This window comes from Acomys minous (genome assembly GCF_964271855.1).
Source record: "Acomys minous genome assembly, chromosome: 1".
Lineage (NCBI taxonomy): Eukaryota > Metazoa > Chordata > Mammalia > Rodentia > Muridae > Acomys > Acomys minous.
In genome coordinates, this window is record NC_140483.1 from 133060209 (window position 1) to 133076019 (window position 15811).

Sequence of the window (15811 nt, forward strand, 5' to 3'; positions counted from 1 at the left end):
GTGGTAACAGTATTTCCTGTATTATTGTAATAAAGTTAAAAACTGAGGTTGTGTTAACTTTCTCCTATTCACAGGAAACACTGTGATTTGAGATAAATCCTCCCCCCTTTCCTTTTTCTGTGTCCTTAAGCGATGAGTAAAGCTTGATGATTGAGCCCAATTCCTGACTGAAGTGAATGAGATGTGACATTGTATTTTTTTTATTACTCACAGACGTGTCCCAATGTGGCCCACGGACAACATGTGACCACAACTGGTCAAGGATAATGACACAAACTTTCCAAATGTTCTGAGTGTTTTATGGGGTTTTTGTTTTGGGAGTTAAATTGGTGGCTCTTGAATGCACATTTTGTTGACAATAGCAACCTGAAAATAGTGTCAAAAATTCAACATTTCTGTGTATATCATATAAAATTCTGAAAAGACACAAACATCAGTACATTCGAGTGGTTTTTTACTTCAAGGCATTAAGTTACTAAAACATTCTGTATAGCTCTCTAATGTTATTTATGTAGTTTTTAATTACTAACTGTGTAAGCAAATTTAATAATCAAAACCCATTTCAAGAACCAACGGATACAAATGTTCTCTTTGTGTTTGTTTTTGTATGTTTTAATTAACCTTAAGTTGTGAATATTTGTCATTATGTTTGATGTTTTAAATGTCTGGATAACCTCTCTCTTTCTTTAAAGATTTATTTATTTATTATGTATACACCATAAAAGAGAGAGAGAGGGAGAGAGGGAGAGAGGGAGAGAGAGAGAGAGAGAGAGAGAGAGAGAGAGAGAGAGAGAGAGAGAGAGAGAGAGAGAGAGAGAGAGAGCAGGCTGTGGTGGCATTGGCTTTATAGGGGGTTTGGAGCATGCACATAGGGAAAATATGCAAGAGTGATGATGGTGGAAATGTATTGTACTGGTCTTTAGTGATGGAGTTGGCACCAAGACATAAAAGGCTGGAGGAACCTTGTTCAGGAATGTGGGCAGGAAGGCAGGGAGGAACCTGGTTATGGAATGAGGATGGTTCTTGGTTGACTAACATTCTTCCCTTTTCTTTATTATATAAGGTAAGGAAACAGGAAAGGTGACTCGTGAGGCAATAGTAAGGGTCCTGTTCTTTAGACTGTTTTATAGTGTTTCTTCAAATGAGGTGTATACTTAAGTCATTTATTTGTGCTCTTTTGGATTTTTTAAATGTAGGCAACTTAAAAATTAAATTTTCCTTTTGGGACTGCTTTTAATATGTCTCACAGGTTTTGAAGTGTTGTAGTTGCTTTTTCATTTAATTTGATTTCCTGATGTCTTCTTTGATCCATTCATCATTCAGTAGTACATTGTACAATCTCCAATGCTGATTCACATGTTATTGATTTTAAGTTTTATTGTACTGTGTTCTAAATGATACACAGAATTCATTTTTTCTTTCCTTCTTCCAACTAACCTTCCTTACTTTGTGTCTCAGGACATGGTCTAATGTAGAGAAGCTTCCATGAACTGCTGAATAGAGTGAATATGCTCTTTGTTGATAGGGTCTGTTAGATCCTTTTGATATATGACACCATTTAATTATGATTTTTAGCTGTTTATTTTTATTCCAGTCGACCTGTTTATTATAGAAACTGGATGTGTCTTTAGACCAGTACCATTTTGGATAGTACCACTTTTTAAAGATAAAATTGGGTACACTAGAGTTGGGGGATTTTTGCAATGTTTTCTTAGTTAATTGTTTATTTTATTAGAATTAAGCATCTGCTACTTCTTTTGATTAGTTTTAGTTTGAAGTCTATTTTTTTCTTTCCCCAGAGATTAAGGTTGCAGCCCCTGCTTGCTTTCTAGGCCCATTTGCTTGGAGTAATTTCTCTCCCTTTCAATATAAGGTGGTGTCCACCCATGAGGGTAAGACGAGTTGCTTATCAAAGATAGTTCTTTATTTTAAATTCATTTAACTAACATGCATCTTGCGATTGCAGAGTTTAAGACTCTTGGGGTTATTATTGAAAGGTGTATGACTACTGTTTTCTCTTTCCTGTTTGTGTTCTTATCTTACTTTGCCTTTCAGTAGTTACAGCATCACTTCTTTTCTTTCTACTGTGTCTTTGCTATGCTTATTCTTCTCTTCACCCCAAAGTACTGCTTCCAGCATCCTCTGTAAGGCTGGTTGAGTAAACATGAGTTCTTTTAACTAAATCTTTTTAGCTTCTTTATACAATGAAAATTTTTCTTTCTTCTGTATCTACGGCACATAATTTTTCTGGGTGCAGTCTTCTAGGTTGTTATTCATAGTCTTTTAGTATTAAAAATACTCTTTTTAGATTGACTAATTTTAGTTTAAGTACATAAATGTTTGTCTGCCTGCATGCATATGCAGGCAGATCTAGGATGACTGTGAGACAATAATTTGGTGCTATGAACCAAACCCAGACTCCTGCAAGAACAGCAAGCATTCGGAGTGGCTGAGCCATCTCAACAGCCACTCTTAGGATTTCTAATACATCACTCTGGGTTTTTAATGTTTTTTTAATGACTTTTAATGTTTCTGTTGGGAGTGAGTTATCCTTTCTAAGTGTCTTGTGGCTTTACTTTTCTTGTAACTTTCACTATCTTCTCTTTGCTGTGTATGTTTAGTGTTTTGATACAACATGCCATGGGGAGTTTATTTCCTGTTCTTGCCTGCTTGAGTCTGTTTCTTATACCCATATGCATATGTCTTTCCTTAGCCTGGGAAAGTTCTATTATTCCAGTGAAGTTATGGTCTATGCCATAGACCTGGGGGTAATCTCTTTCACTTATGCCTATACTTTGAAAGTTTGGTCTTTAATTTCTACATGTTTATTTTGTATGTTTATTTTTTCTTTTTCTTTGATTGAGTGACCCAATTCTTTTGTTTTATTTTCAAGTCCATGCTTTCCTGTGGATTTTCTCGTTCGATTATTGACATTTTCTTTCTTTAAAAATTAAAAAAAAATTTCACATAATACATTTATATTATTACACATATATACAATGAGCTACATACATCAAGAAGAACCACAACAGACTCAGGAATTCTATAAATGTTACATTCTTAGTGTTTTGGCCATTTGTATTAGGAAAATGTGAAGAAAACATATTTCCTAACTTGGTGAGTCTAAATTCTGAATGAAAATCAGTATTTATCATAGATGAGTCTCTATCAACTTAAAACAACTAGACCTAAAAAGATCTTAACTCCTAAACAAACTAAGCTTAATTGTAAAACTAAACTATCTGGACTTCAATCCCATCAGAGACTTGAGAAAGAATAAAATTAATTACCTGAGTAAATGGGAAAGTGCAGGTTAGAAGCTTCCAAATAAAAAATATAACAGAGACAGTTTGCTGCCTGAACAGTCACCCAAAACTCTCTATAACATTGGAGCATCATGTTCAGCTTTCTGGCCCAATATATCTGACAGACATTTGTGAGGCAGGAACTGTTGAGGAGTTGCTTACACTGTCATAGCAGAGTTTGGCTGTCAACTCTGCCTGCATCCAAGCTTGCCCATTTTCAGGCAGAATTCTGTCAGTGGCTGAAACAAGGACATATCAAATACCTTCAATGACTGTATTTGTGAATTGACCTGGAAGGCAGCAACTAATGTTAAATGAGGTCCTAACTGCGGAGCCTGATTCCATAGAAATAGGGTTTTAACCACTCCGATGTCAATTGTTCATTGAAAACTTGAGACAAAGATGTACCTGCTCAACCTGTGCATATAGATTGAAAGCATACAATAGCTTGCTTTGGACAGTTCCCAGAACAAAGCAAATAGTCAGTAAATATATATACAGTCACACACATATATGTAGAGATTAAGAAGTAACAATATTTCATTCTTGAATGTAATATTGTAAATGTAAAATTGTAGCAGTAGCAATTTAAAAACACACACTTCTACTTAGACAAAGTTGCAAGAAATTACACAGTGGTTAACCTTGTCACTTAACAACAAAGCAATAGGTCATCTCTCACAAAAAGAAAGTGCCACTTGCGTTATTAAGGTGTCATTGGCCACATGTAAACCTAATTTTCTCAATTTGAATTTGATTTTGTTTCATCATTTAGAATAATTACTGAGCAATTATTTTGTCATAAACTGTATGTTCAATAGGCAAATCTGGCTTCATGAGATTAAGAAACTAATTTCCTCTGATGTAGTTTGCTCAGCTTTGACCTCCAATTTGTGAAAACATATCTTTTTGGATGTTCTGTGTAAGTAATTTTCTATTTGTTTTTATTCTCTTAATTTTCAGTGTTTCTAAGTACTTAAATTCTATTTTTTCTCTTTTAATCTCTCCCTGCAAAAAAGCTAACTTATGCAAGGATTTGCATATGATAAATACTCATTAGTTCTTCTAAAATCATATGTTCATGACCTAGTATTTTGAATGCTTAGCATACTTGTTTAAGGAGTCAAGAAACATAAAATACAGAAGAAGCAAATTTACAAATTCTGGTGAATAACTCATTCATTTAAAGCATTTCCTCTTAATGCTGCTTTATTCTCTCCCTCCTTCTTAGAAGATCCCCTCTTACCTTTATTCCCTTACTAGCCACTTGGCCCCCATGGTTAGTCAATTAAAACACACACACACACACACACACACACACACACACACACACACACAGCCATGTATATATATGTAAAGCTTATAAGCTAGCATCTATGTAGAGGATAAAACATGCAATATTTATCATTTTGATCTGATATCTTCATCTCACTAAGGATAATTGGCTTTAGCTCCATCCATTTATCTAAAATTTTAATAATTTCATTTTTCTTAATAACTGAAAAATATACCAATATGTAATATACCATATTTTCATCGTCCCCTCATCAGTGATAGACATCTAGGCTGTTTTCAATTTGTGGCTTTATGTAAGGGCAGAAAAGAGTTCTTCAGTTTTGTCAAGTGGTGTGCCCTACCACCTCATGTGTTAGATATTTGCTCTCCCACCAAGGGCTATTTTGAGAGATTCTGGATTCGAGAAGAAGTTTGGGTTTAGTGGATGTAAATATGTTTTTGTTTTGATCCCAAGTGTGAAACAGACTTGTGTAAGGGTGTGCAGTGTTTTCCACTGGAAACAGAATTGTGTAAGAGCAGTTTATGTTTGTCTCCTAGAAGAGGAACCACCTCTTGAGGGGGCATGGTCTTTGCCAACTGATAAACATCCTAGTACAGACTCTGAGAGGATATATAGCTCATATATAAATATATGAAGGAGCTGTTTTTTGGCTTTTTGGTTTTGGCTGTTCATCACACTCTACTTTGAGAGGTTCCTAGAAAGAACTGCTCCAGAGAATGTTTCAAAGTTCTGGGTTCTGACTGTTCCTCTGGGTTTCTGCAGCTGCAACTGCAGTCACCTTTGCTGAATTACTGGTTTGCTGTTTAACAGGTCAGCTGGAATCCTGCTGACTATGCCAGTGTAATCACGCCAAGGAACTGAGTCTAATCAGGTCTATTTCTCTTGTTCCCCTTAACCCCTTTTCTCTCCTATCTAGGGCAGGTGGCTTGGAAGAGAGGTATAAGTATTAAAGAACCCCAAATAAAGTAGGTTTGAAAAAGTTCAAAGCCTACATTAATGAACATAAATAAGAACTATCTCCATCTTGGAGGGCCATTGGTATAAGAGAAAAATACTCAGCAGATAATATGGTGCTTGCTCCAGTGAGTGAGGGTGGATTTACTTCTCACTTCATTTGTTCAAATTCTCCTCTCTTCCAGATGTATAAACACAGATAGAGTAAAAATGATGCTTTCAAAAATAATTCCCTATTATGTCATCCTATCAAGATGGTACCTAAATTTAATCATTAGATTAAATTGTAATCTAGCCTAAATACTTGTTATGCTCCATATAAATGTTTGTGTAGAGAGGAAATTAAACTTCTATGGCTTACCTTGTGTTAAAAAGGATAGAGCCAAACAAGTTAGGTGGGAAGGAGAACGAAGTGATGGGATCATCTTAGAAGAGGCACTGTGTCTTTCTCTTTGATGAACTACAGGATTTATCTCCTCAATATAGTCTGGGAACTAAGAGCCAAAGGGGCATTTTTTAGTCCTAAATAGTCCCTAAAATAATCAAAGACAGGGGAATTGTCAAGATGGTGGCACCTTACAAACATCTTGTTTGAGCAGCAAGACAGCAGTGACCATTAAGCAACCTAAGGACTGATCTGAGACCCACAAAACACCAGCACTGGTAATTCACAGGTGAGAGGGCTTCAAATTGTGTGAAGCATGCTTTGGTCTGGCCTCTGGCCATGCAGAAAAACCACAGAAAAGTCCTGGATCCCCACAAGCGCACAGTTTCTGAAGGCTAGTGTCACATATCTGGTGGGTGGGCAGCTCCCGGGTACCTGTGCAAGCCTGCACATGCCCGGCTGGTGGGGAGTGTCTGAAAACCCAGGTCACACACACAAAAAAAGCCTTGGCTCACACAAACCCCAGTTTCTATGAGTCATAGCCCTGAGCAGATACCACAATCTGGATCACAGGAGGTCACCCAGAAACATCAGGTTACTCAAAAAAGAACCACAGAAAGCTTAGGCTGTCCAAGCAGCCACCAGACCCACTCTACAACAAGAGTCATCACAGTGGGAAGAGGTCAGCATAAGAACACAAGCAACAATCCCCAGGTCCATTTGATATCACCAGAAATCATCAGTCCCATCAATACGACAAGCCCTGGAGTCACTATCACAGCCAATGTACAAGAGAAGGATTTCAAATCAGAGATTATTAAAATAACAGAGGCATTAAAGGAGGAAAATAAATCACCCAAACTAGATCAAGAATATGCAAAGAAATTAGTGAAAGACAGGAAACTACAATCTAACAGGAGAAGGATATAAATAAAAGGTTTTAATACCTAAAAATGGAGATAGAAGCTTTGAAGAAAACACAATCTGAGATAATCCTGGGTATGGAAAACCCAGAGACAAGGACAGAATCTACAGACACACACAAGCATTAACAACGGAATTCAATAGATTGAAGAAATAATATCAGGGATAGACGATATGACTGAAAGATGGATACAGCAGTCAAAGAAAATGCTAAATATAAAAAGCTCCTGACATAGAATATCCAAGAAATTTGGGACACTATGAAAAGACCAAACCTAAGAATCATAGCAATAGAAGAAAAAGAAGAATCCCAACTGCAAACCCAGAAAATATTTTCAACAAAATCATGGAAGAAAACTTCCCTAACCTAAGGAAATAAATGCCCATAAATATAGAAGATGCCTACAGAACTCCAAATAGATTGAACCAGAAAAGAAAATTCTCTGCCACATAATAATCAAAACACTAAATATACAGAACAAAGAAAGAATATTAAAAGATGCAATAGAAAAAGGCCAAGTCACATACAAAGTTAAACCTATCAGAATTATACCTGACTTTTCATTGGAGACTATGAAAGCAAGAATGGCGTGGACATACATCATGCAGACTAAAAGAGACCACAGATGCCAACCAGCAAAACTTCCAATCACCATAGATAGAGAAAAAAGATATTCTATGAAAAATCAAATTCAAACAATACCTAACCACACATCTGGCTTTATAAAAGACACTAGAAGGAAAATTCCAACCCAAAAAGGTTAACTTTACACAGATAAGCAAAGGAAATAAATAACTTTTTATTCACAAAAACAAAATAAAGGAAGCCCTCTCTCTGTCTCTGTCTGTCTCTCTCTGTCTCTCTTTCACACACATACATACATACACACAGACACACAGACACACAGACACACACACACACACACACACACACACACACATACACACACTCTACCACTACCAACATCAGAACAGTATGAACCAATAACTACTGGTCATTAATATCTATCAACATAAATGGCCTCAACTCCCCAATGAGGATCAAATCTCAACTTCATACGGAAAATCAAAACACCCAAAATAGCCAAAACAATCCTCTACAATAAAATATCTGGAGGAATCTTCATCCTGCATCTCAATCAACAGTAATTAAAAACAACATGGTACTGGCATAGAAATATGCTGGTTGGTTGATCAATGGTATAGAATAGAAGACCCAGAAGTTAACCCACACACCTTGGGCATTTGTTTTTGACAAAGAAGCCAAATCCATACAATGTAAAAAACAAAACAAAACAAAACAAAAAGATAGCATCTTCAACAATGTTGCAGGTCTAACTGGATGGCTACATGTAGAAAAATGCAAATAGACCCATATTTATCATCTTGCACAAAACTAAAGTTAAAGTGAATTAAAAATCTCAACTTAAAACTAGACACTCTAAATCTGTTAGAAGAAAAAGTAGGGAAGATCCTTGAACTCACTGACACAGGAGACAACTTCCTGAACAAAACATCAGCAGCTCAGGCTTTAAGATCCATCATTAATAAATAGGAGCTCATGAAATGGGAAAGCTTCTGCAAGGCAAAGGAAACAGTCAACAGAACAAAACAACAACCTACAGACTGGGAGAAGATCTTCACAAACCCTCCAACTGACAAAAGGCTAATATCTAAATTATACAAAGAACTCAAGAAATTAAACACCACTAAGCCAAATACCCAATTTTTAAAAATGGAGTACAGAGCTAAATAGAGAATTCTGAACAGAGGAAGATCAAATGGTTGAGAAACATTTAAAGAAAAGCTTAACATCGCTAGTTTTCAGGGAAATGCAAATCAAAACAACTCTGAGATTCCATTTTACATCTATCCGAATGGCTAAGATAAAAAATTCAAGTGACAGCATATGCTGGCCAGGATGCAAAAAAAAAAAAAAAAAAAAAAAAAAAAAAAGAAGGCAATACTCTTTCATTGCTGGTTGGAGTGTAAACTTGTACAACCACTTTGGAAATCAATCTGGTGCTATTTCATTAAATTGAGAGTAATTCTACCTGAAGACCCAGCCATACTAGTTCTGGGCATATACCCTAAAGATGCTCTACCATGCAACAAGGATATCTGCTCTACTGTGTTTACATCAGCCTTATTCATAATAGCCAGAGTCTGGAAACAATCTAGATGTCCCTCAACTGAAGAATGGATAAAGAAATGGTGGTACATTTACACAATGGAATACTATTCAGCTATCAAAAAATTAAGTGAAATCTTGAAATTTGCAGGCGTAAGGTTGGAACTAGAGACAATCATCCTGAGTGATATAACCCAGACTCAGAAAGACACACATGATATATACTCACTCATAAGTGGATCTTAGCCTCTTAATACAGGATAACTACATTACAATACAGAAACTGATGTGCCAACCAAGGATCAAGTATGATGAGGACATAGACCCTCTGATCAGATATAGTAGATAGGCAGCACAATCTCTGTGTGGGTCCCACAACATGGGAAACAGAGGAAGAGGACACAGGTAGTACAGATAAGACTTGATAGGCTGAGGTCAGATGTTAGAGGAGAAGGTTTCTCCCTTCTGAGGACTAGGGGAGGGAGGGAGAGAGGATGAGGGAGAGAGGGTGGGACAGGGAAGTGATGAGGGAGGAGGCTGCAGTAGGGATGTAAAGAATTCAAACTGCAGAACAAGTAAGTAATTTATATTTCTAAACCTACTATATGGGAATATCTCTGACACTGGTTGAGACTTGAGTGTCTATGCATAGACAAAGCTCCTGGTTTGTCACAGAATCCCTGTGAGTTTTTATTAGATGCCATTCTTTGTACGGCATGAATGAATATTAGCAGATGTCTTTCTTCTGCTCATACAAAAAGCAGAGAACAAGTCTTAATTGTTCTGTGCATCACTCACACCTCATATATTTATAATTTTAGAATGGTATAATGCTTGTGAGAATTTATATATTTTCAGAACAAAAGAACCAGACACTGATGCTAGATCAGACCTGACAGGATTCATCCCTCTCAGCATGCTGAATGCTGACATCCAGCATCCATCATATTCCAGCCCCAGGTGCCTCAGTTGCTGTTACCCATCAGAACAGGACAGCATTATAGAAAGCTTCTAATCCCAATTGGTCCAGCATTTCAGACTGCGCCACACAGGACTCCTATTAAGCCTGGAATTTCTCAACATTAAGGAAATGGACCACAAATGCTATTGGCTTGTTTAGCCATTTCCCCCTATTTTATTTGGGGCCCTACAAAGGTACTATTTGTGCCAAATCACCCTGAAAAAACCTTAAGATAAGGTTGTCCAATTTTTCCCTAAGTGGAGGTTGGTAGGTTATTGATCACTCTCTTGGGCTACAGATGCATTTTTTTTTACTGGGAGTTGATAATAAGTTATTATTGGTCTTATTCAGAGAGAAAACTAGGTTGGACTCAGGTATGTCTCTCTTTTCCTTTATCTTTCTTTCGTAGATATGGAGATAGGGGTTCAAAAGCAAGAAGGGGAATATAAAAATATATAGAGATGATAGGATAAAAAGTATATTATTGAATCTACTTCTCAACCTAAGGCCTTATTTGTTACTAAGAGGTAAGGTTATTTTTAAGTCATTGGTATAGAATTTTGTATTGTTACAAAAAAGCTTAATTTTGACAATATTGGTATAGAATTCAAACTTAAGATTATTCTCTCTCTCTCTCTCTCTCTCTCTCTCTCTTTCTCTCTCTCTCTCTCTCTTTCTCTCTCTCTCTCTCTCTCTCTATATATATATATATATATATATATATATATATATAATATATATAATATATATTCTAATATGAGGGATTGAATCCCTACAACTCAATTATAATACAAAGTTTACTTCCAATACCTCGATAGTGCTATTGCAGGCTGTTTAGGATAATTAAGTAATACAAGCTAATTGTAAGTTGAGCAAATCATGATCATGCCAATTAATAGTTTATTTTTATCACAAGAACATACATCCTAGTTTAATAGGTAGATATGGTCCCATAGATAGATAAGGTAAAATAGATAACGTCTTCAAAAGCCTCATAGACCTAAAGAATATGACATTTAAAGATGCTTTTAATATTTTAAAGATTCTTTGACAAGACAGGTTAACTCCTGGCAACACCCAGCCTACCTGAAGAAGATGATAAGCATCAAAGAAACTCCTCATGGAGATGGCTTCAAACTAGGCAAACAACACACTGGGCAATATATCCTCCTTTCTGCCGCAGACAGAATTCTGCCTAAAAATGGGCAAGCTTGCATGCAAGCAGAGTAGATGGCCAAACTCTGACAAGACAGGGTAAGCAAGTCCTCAATATTTCCTGCCTCACACATATGTCTGTCCAATATATTGGGCTAGAAGGCTGAAGCTGATGCTCCAATGTTACAGTGAGTTGTGGGTGACTCTACAGGCAGTAAACTGTCTCTATCAGCTTTTTATTTTGGAAGCTGCTAATGTCCACTCCCAGTTCTCTCAGGGAATTAAGTTTCATTCCTTCTCAAGTCTCTGATGGAGTTGAAGACCAGATTGTTCAGTCCTCCAATTAAGCTTAGTTGTTTAGGGGTTAGGATGTTTTTAGGTCTAGATAGATGGTTTAAATTAATAGAGAAGAGATATGGTAGATATTGATTTTCATTCTGAATTTTAGACTCCTAGGATAGGGAAGATATTTTCTGCAAGATTACCAAAAGACAATTAACCAAAAGACCTTGAATGTAACATTTATATAATTCCTGATTGATTTGTGTTTCTTCTTGCTATATGTATTTTAAAATTCTCCACAGTTGAGTGGAGTGTGGGATATGACTTTCTCACGTACTCTGGTGCCTCACCTTTGACCATGTCCCATGGAGGGGGAGACCTGGTGGCACTCAGAGGAAGGACAGCAGGTTACCAAGAAGAGACTTGATACCCTATGAGCATATACAGGGGGAGGTAATCCCCCTCAGGAACAGTCATAGGGAAGGGGAATAAGGGGAAAATGGTAGGTGTTCAAATATTCAAATATGGGGCACCAGAGTTTGTATGAAAGTTAGATCTCCTTCTCCACTCAACAGTGGAGAATGTCCATCGGCTTGTCCGGGTAGGGGTTCAAGGTTTTTACTGCCTATTTTTTCCTTGGCTGTTGCCACAGTTTGCGGAGGGCCCCAGGGCCCAGACTTGCCTGTAGTTTTCCAGGACCCACTGGATCCTTCCATTTCCTCTTTCTCCCAGGCTTCTCACACCTAAAGTTTCAATAGGATGTCCTCCCTTCTTACCCACTATTCTGGTAGGTACAGTTTTTCATGGGGACGTACACCTTGGACTAGTGTCTCGATATAAGTGAGTATATACCATTTAGCTCTTTTTGCTTCTGTGTGAACTCACTCATTATGACAATTTCTAGTTCAATCCATTTGTCCACAAATTTTGGAAATTCCTTGTTTTTAATAGCTGAGTAGTATTCCATAGTGTAAATGTACCACAGTTTCTTGGTGGCACTCAGAGGAAAGATAAGAGGTCACCAAGGAGAGACTTGATACCATATGAGCATATTCAGGGGGAGGAGGTCCCCCTCAGACACAGACTTAGGGGAGGGGAGGGGAGTAGGGGGGAAGTGGGAAGAAGGGAGGAATGGGAGGATACATGGGATGGGCTAACAACTGAGATGTAATATGTATAAATTAATAAAAATGTATTTAAAAAAAAAGGGGAAAATGGGAGGGAGGGAAGAGTGGGAGGATACAAGGGATGGGATAACCATTGAGATGTAACAAGAATAAATTAATAAAAAAGAAAAAATTTATATGTAATAATATAAATGTATATTCCAAAAAATAAAATAAAATCGTAAAAAACAGAATCAAGAACAATTTCTCATTATGGTTCCAGGAAGGAGAACACTTTTAAACTCCATTGGGGCAGGAAAGATCATGTTTGGCAATTCAGTGGTAAATAGCATTATTTAGCCTGCCATCCAGAAATGTTATATAGACAATTATCCTTTTAAAACAGGTGAATGATTTAGAGTCTGATAATAAGAAAAATCCTTGTATATGAAAATGTTTTCATTAGAATTTAGAGGACTTTGTTTGGGGGAGGGGAATTTTAGGTCATTCCTTTAGAACATTAGAACAAGGAAACACACAAAAGTCCTTGGGTCTGTTACTGTTCCCAGGACACCTGTGGGCTCTTCTGTCTCCCATAATTATTTCAATTTTCCTAAACCACATTACTCTAGATTACTCTTGTGTTTACTTGATTTTCTTAACCACATGGATCCAAATAAGAGCATGATAATGGATGTAACTCAAAGTGTGCTATCTTGTTATCACAGTAATAGCCTGCTTTCTTTGGAGAAATATCGTGGCATGCACAAATTCCTTCATTCCTTGCCTCCTAGTTCTGAAACTTAAATGTGTAAAAGGGAAAGATGAGAGAGCTATTTCTTTAGTGGTGGGACCTCTCTCTCTCTCTCTCTCTCTCTCTCTCTCTCTCTCTCTCTCTCTCTCTCTCACTGCCTTTTCCCCCTTTATTTTCTTGACATACATAATTGATATTACAATTTGCAACATTTATTTTATTCTGTCCTATGTATATGGAAAACAACTGGTCACTTCTCAAAACAGCATTTTGTGTGTGTGTGCTTAAAAACGACCATAAGCCGCTCTCATCTATTCTTTCTTTAATAGCTGTATAAGTGTCTTTAACACCTGTTTTCAATAATGTGCTGTCCTCTGAATAAAAAAAAGCTGTGATTATTTGCATATTAGTTTTGCCTCTTTTATGAGACAGGAAAAGAGATTGTCCTTCTTGGTCACTTTTCTGTTACTTACATCAGCCATGTGCTGTTTATATATTTCAAAGTGGTGAATGGTGCTATTTGCACATATGAATGAGGGAATTACTGTGCCTCTAGTAGTCTGGTGTTTTCTGTCTTAAGCCCTGGAAGATATTCTTAATTTAGAACTTCCATTAACTACTTATTTTTCTTAATCTTAGTTCTTACAATAAAATTTCACATCTGTGTTTAGAAAACCTGAACTACAGTCAGAACATATTATTTATCATTTTGCTATGCAAAAGATGTCTTAAAAATGTTTAATTTCAACCATCTGGCAATCACATTCATTTGAAAATTCTTACCAGTATTATAATAAAACAGTAACTATTATGAACTAGTAAAGAATACAAAATAAATTCTGTAGTATTTTTCTTTTAAACATCCACAATACACATTAAATTATATTATGTATGTAACAGTCCAGGTGTACTATTTGCCACATTTATAAGATAGATGCAAGATTTTTCTATTTTAAGAGGTTAACAATTTTTCTTTTCTTTTTAAATGGACATTAAGTGAATCAAGACTACGAAGCAAGAGAAAAACTCAGTGCACTGATAGAAAAACAGGACCAATTCTAAAGTCCCATGAAAGGAGAGCCAAGGGCAAACATGGTAACCTGTCAGCACATTCAGTAAGAAATTGGCCACCAGCACCATCTCAAACACCTTAAAGGTTGCTGCCAGTGCACCAGGCAAATAAGGAAACAAGCTCTCTTTTCTCACATAGCTAATTTCTTGGGACAGGGTTGGCAAAAATAGAGTGAAAGTAAGGGCATAAATAGATAGCATCAGCTCAGGCAAAGTCTCTGAAGACAATCAGGCATCATGGAAGAGAGTATGACTCTTGTAACATCAATACCATGGTAGAGGATATTTAAGGCAAGACTTTGAATGTGCTACATATATCAAGGAAGAAGCAACAGAAATTTGAAGGGGATGGAAAACATCTTTGTTGTGAGGCAGAATAATGTATGTCTGTAAGTCCTTGTTCATTTCCCCCAACAAACAATGCTTTTTAAGCCCCAATATCTACCACTCAAAGTAAAAATCCCCACATTATGTGAATCCTCCAAATCTAGTCATTCCTTTTTAACATGAGTTCATTAAAATAAACCCTTTCAATTAAAAACAATACTTCAATAGTACTATGACATTTCAGATTTAATTATATATCTACACACACAGATATGAATCATCTATTCTAAAATGAGAATTGAGTTCATTCTTTATGTTGCTTTCTATCACGTCAGTCCCTCTTAACAAATAATATTGACAAAACAAGAATGTAAGCTTTGTGAAAGACTAGGAAGGAGAGTAGAAAGCACTCTGACAGGCAGAGAGAGAGAAAAGAATGTCTAGGAAGATTAATGTCCTTTTCACTTAAACATTTAAGACAGAGCAGCTCCAGGTTTTCATTCTTAAGCATAAAGACCTGATGTCCTGGACCCACCAATGGTTGGCTAGCCTCCTAGGCTACACTTTCAAATCTCCCAGAAGAGAACTCTTGTCGAGGCATCCAATTGTTTTCTCTGTCTTTGTCAGGTTGTCCCAAGCCCTGTTATAGCCCAAAGCTGCCAGTTCTGAGGGAGAACAGAAATTCATTCCTATGCCAAACATAACAGGCTGACTGTCCAGGTAGACTCAGGCACCATCTCAGAGTCTCCTGAGTCTTTGGGAATCAATTTGTTTGTTCTGTGCTTTGCCCCACCCTGCCTCTTCTCTTAGTGTGTGTGTGTGTGTGTGTGTGTGTGTGTGTGTGTGTGTGTGTGTGTGTGTGTGTGTTTCCTTTTTAATAGCACTTGGCTGAGTGCTGAGAGACCTTTTCCCTGACTTCTTAGTCATTAAAAAGGCAGAGAAAAAGCACCCTGGAAGCATCATCCTGGAAGTATAAGGACTGTGTAATTGACTCAGATTTTCTACATTTAAAAAGAGCAGAGAGCCAGCTTTAATTGTTCTGTGCATCCCACACACCTCACACAATTATAATTTTAGAACTGTATAATGCTTGCAGAAATTTATATGTTTTCAGAAAAAAAGAATGTTGATACTGAATCAGACCTGACAGGATTCATTC

The 15811-nt window shown here is 36.8% G+C and overlaps 1 protein-coding gene across 3 annotated transcripts in view; it reads right to left on the reverse strand.

Moving 5' to 3' along the window:
- The window catches only part of FUT9 (fucosyltransferase 9), a 400579-nt gene that overhangs the window by 211498 nt on the left and 173270 nt on the right, over positions 1–15811 (reverse strand). Inside the window, exon 2 of one of the 3 annotated variants that reach the window (XM_084792989.1) lies at positions 3468–3544. The exons of the other annotated variants lie outside the window; for them this stretch is intronic. The gene's annotated coding sequence lies outside the window, so the exon portion shown is untranslated. The remainder of the gene's footprint in view (positions 1–3467; positions 3545–15811) is intronic. 3 annotated transcript variants of the gene reach the window in all.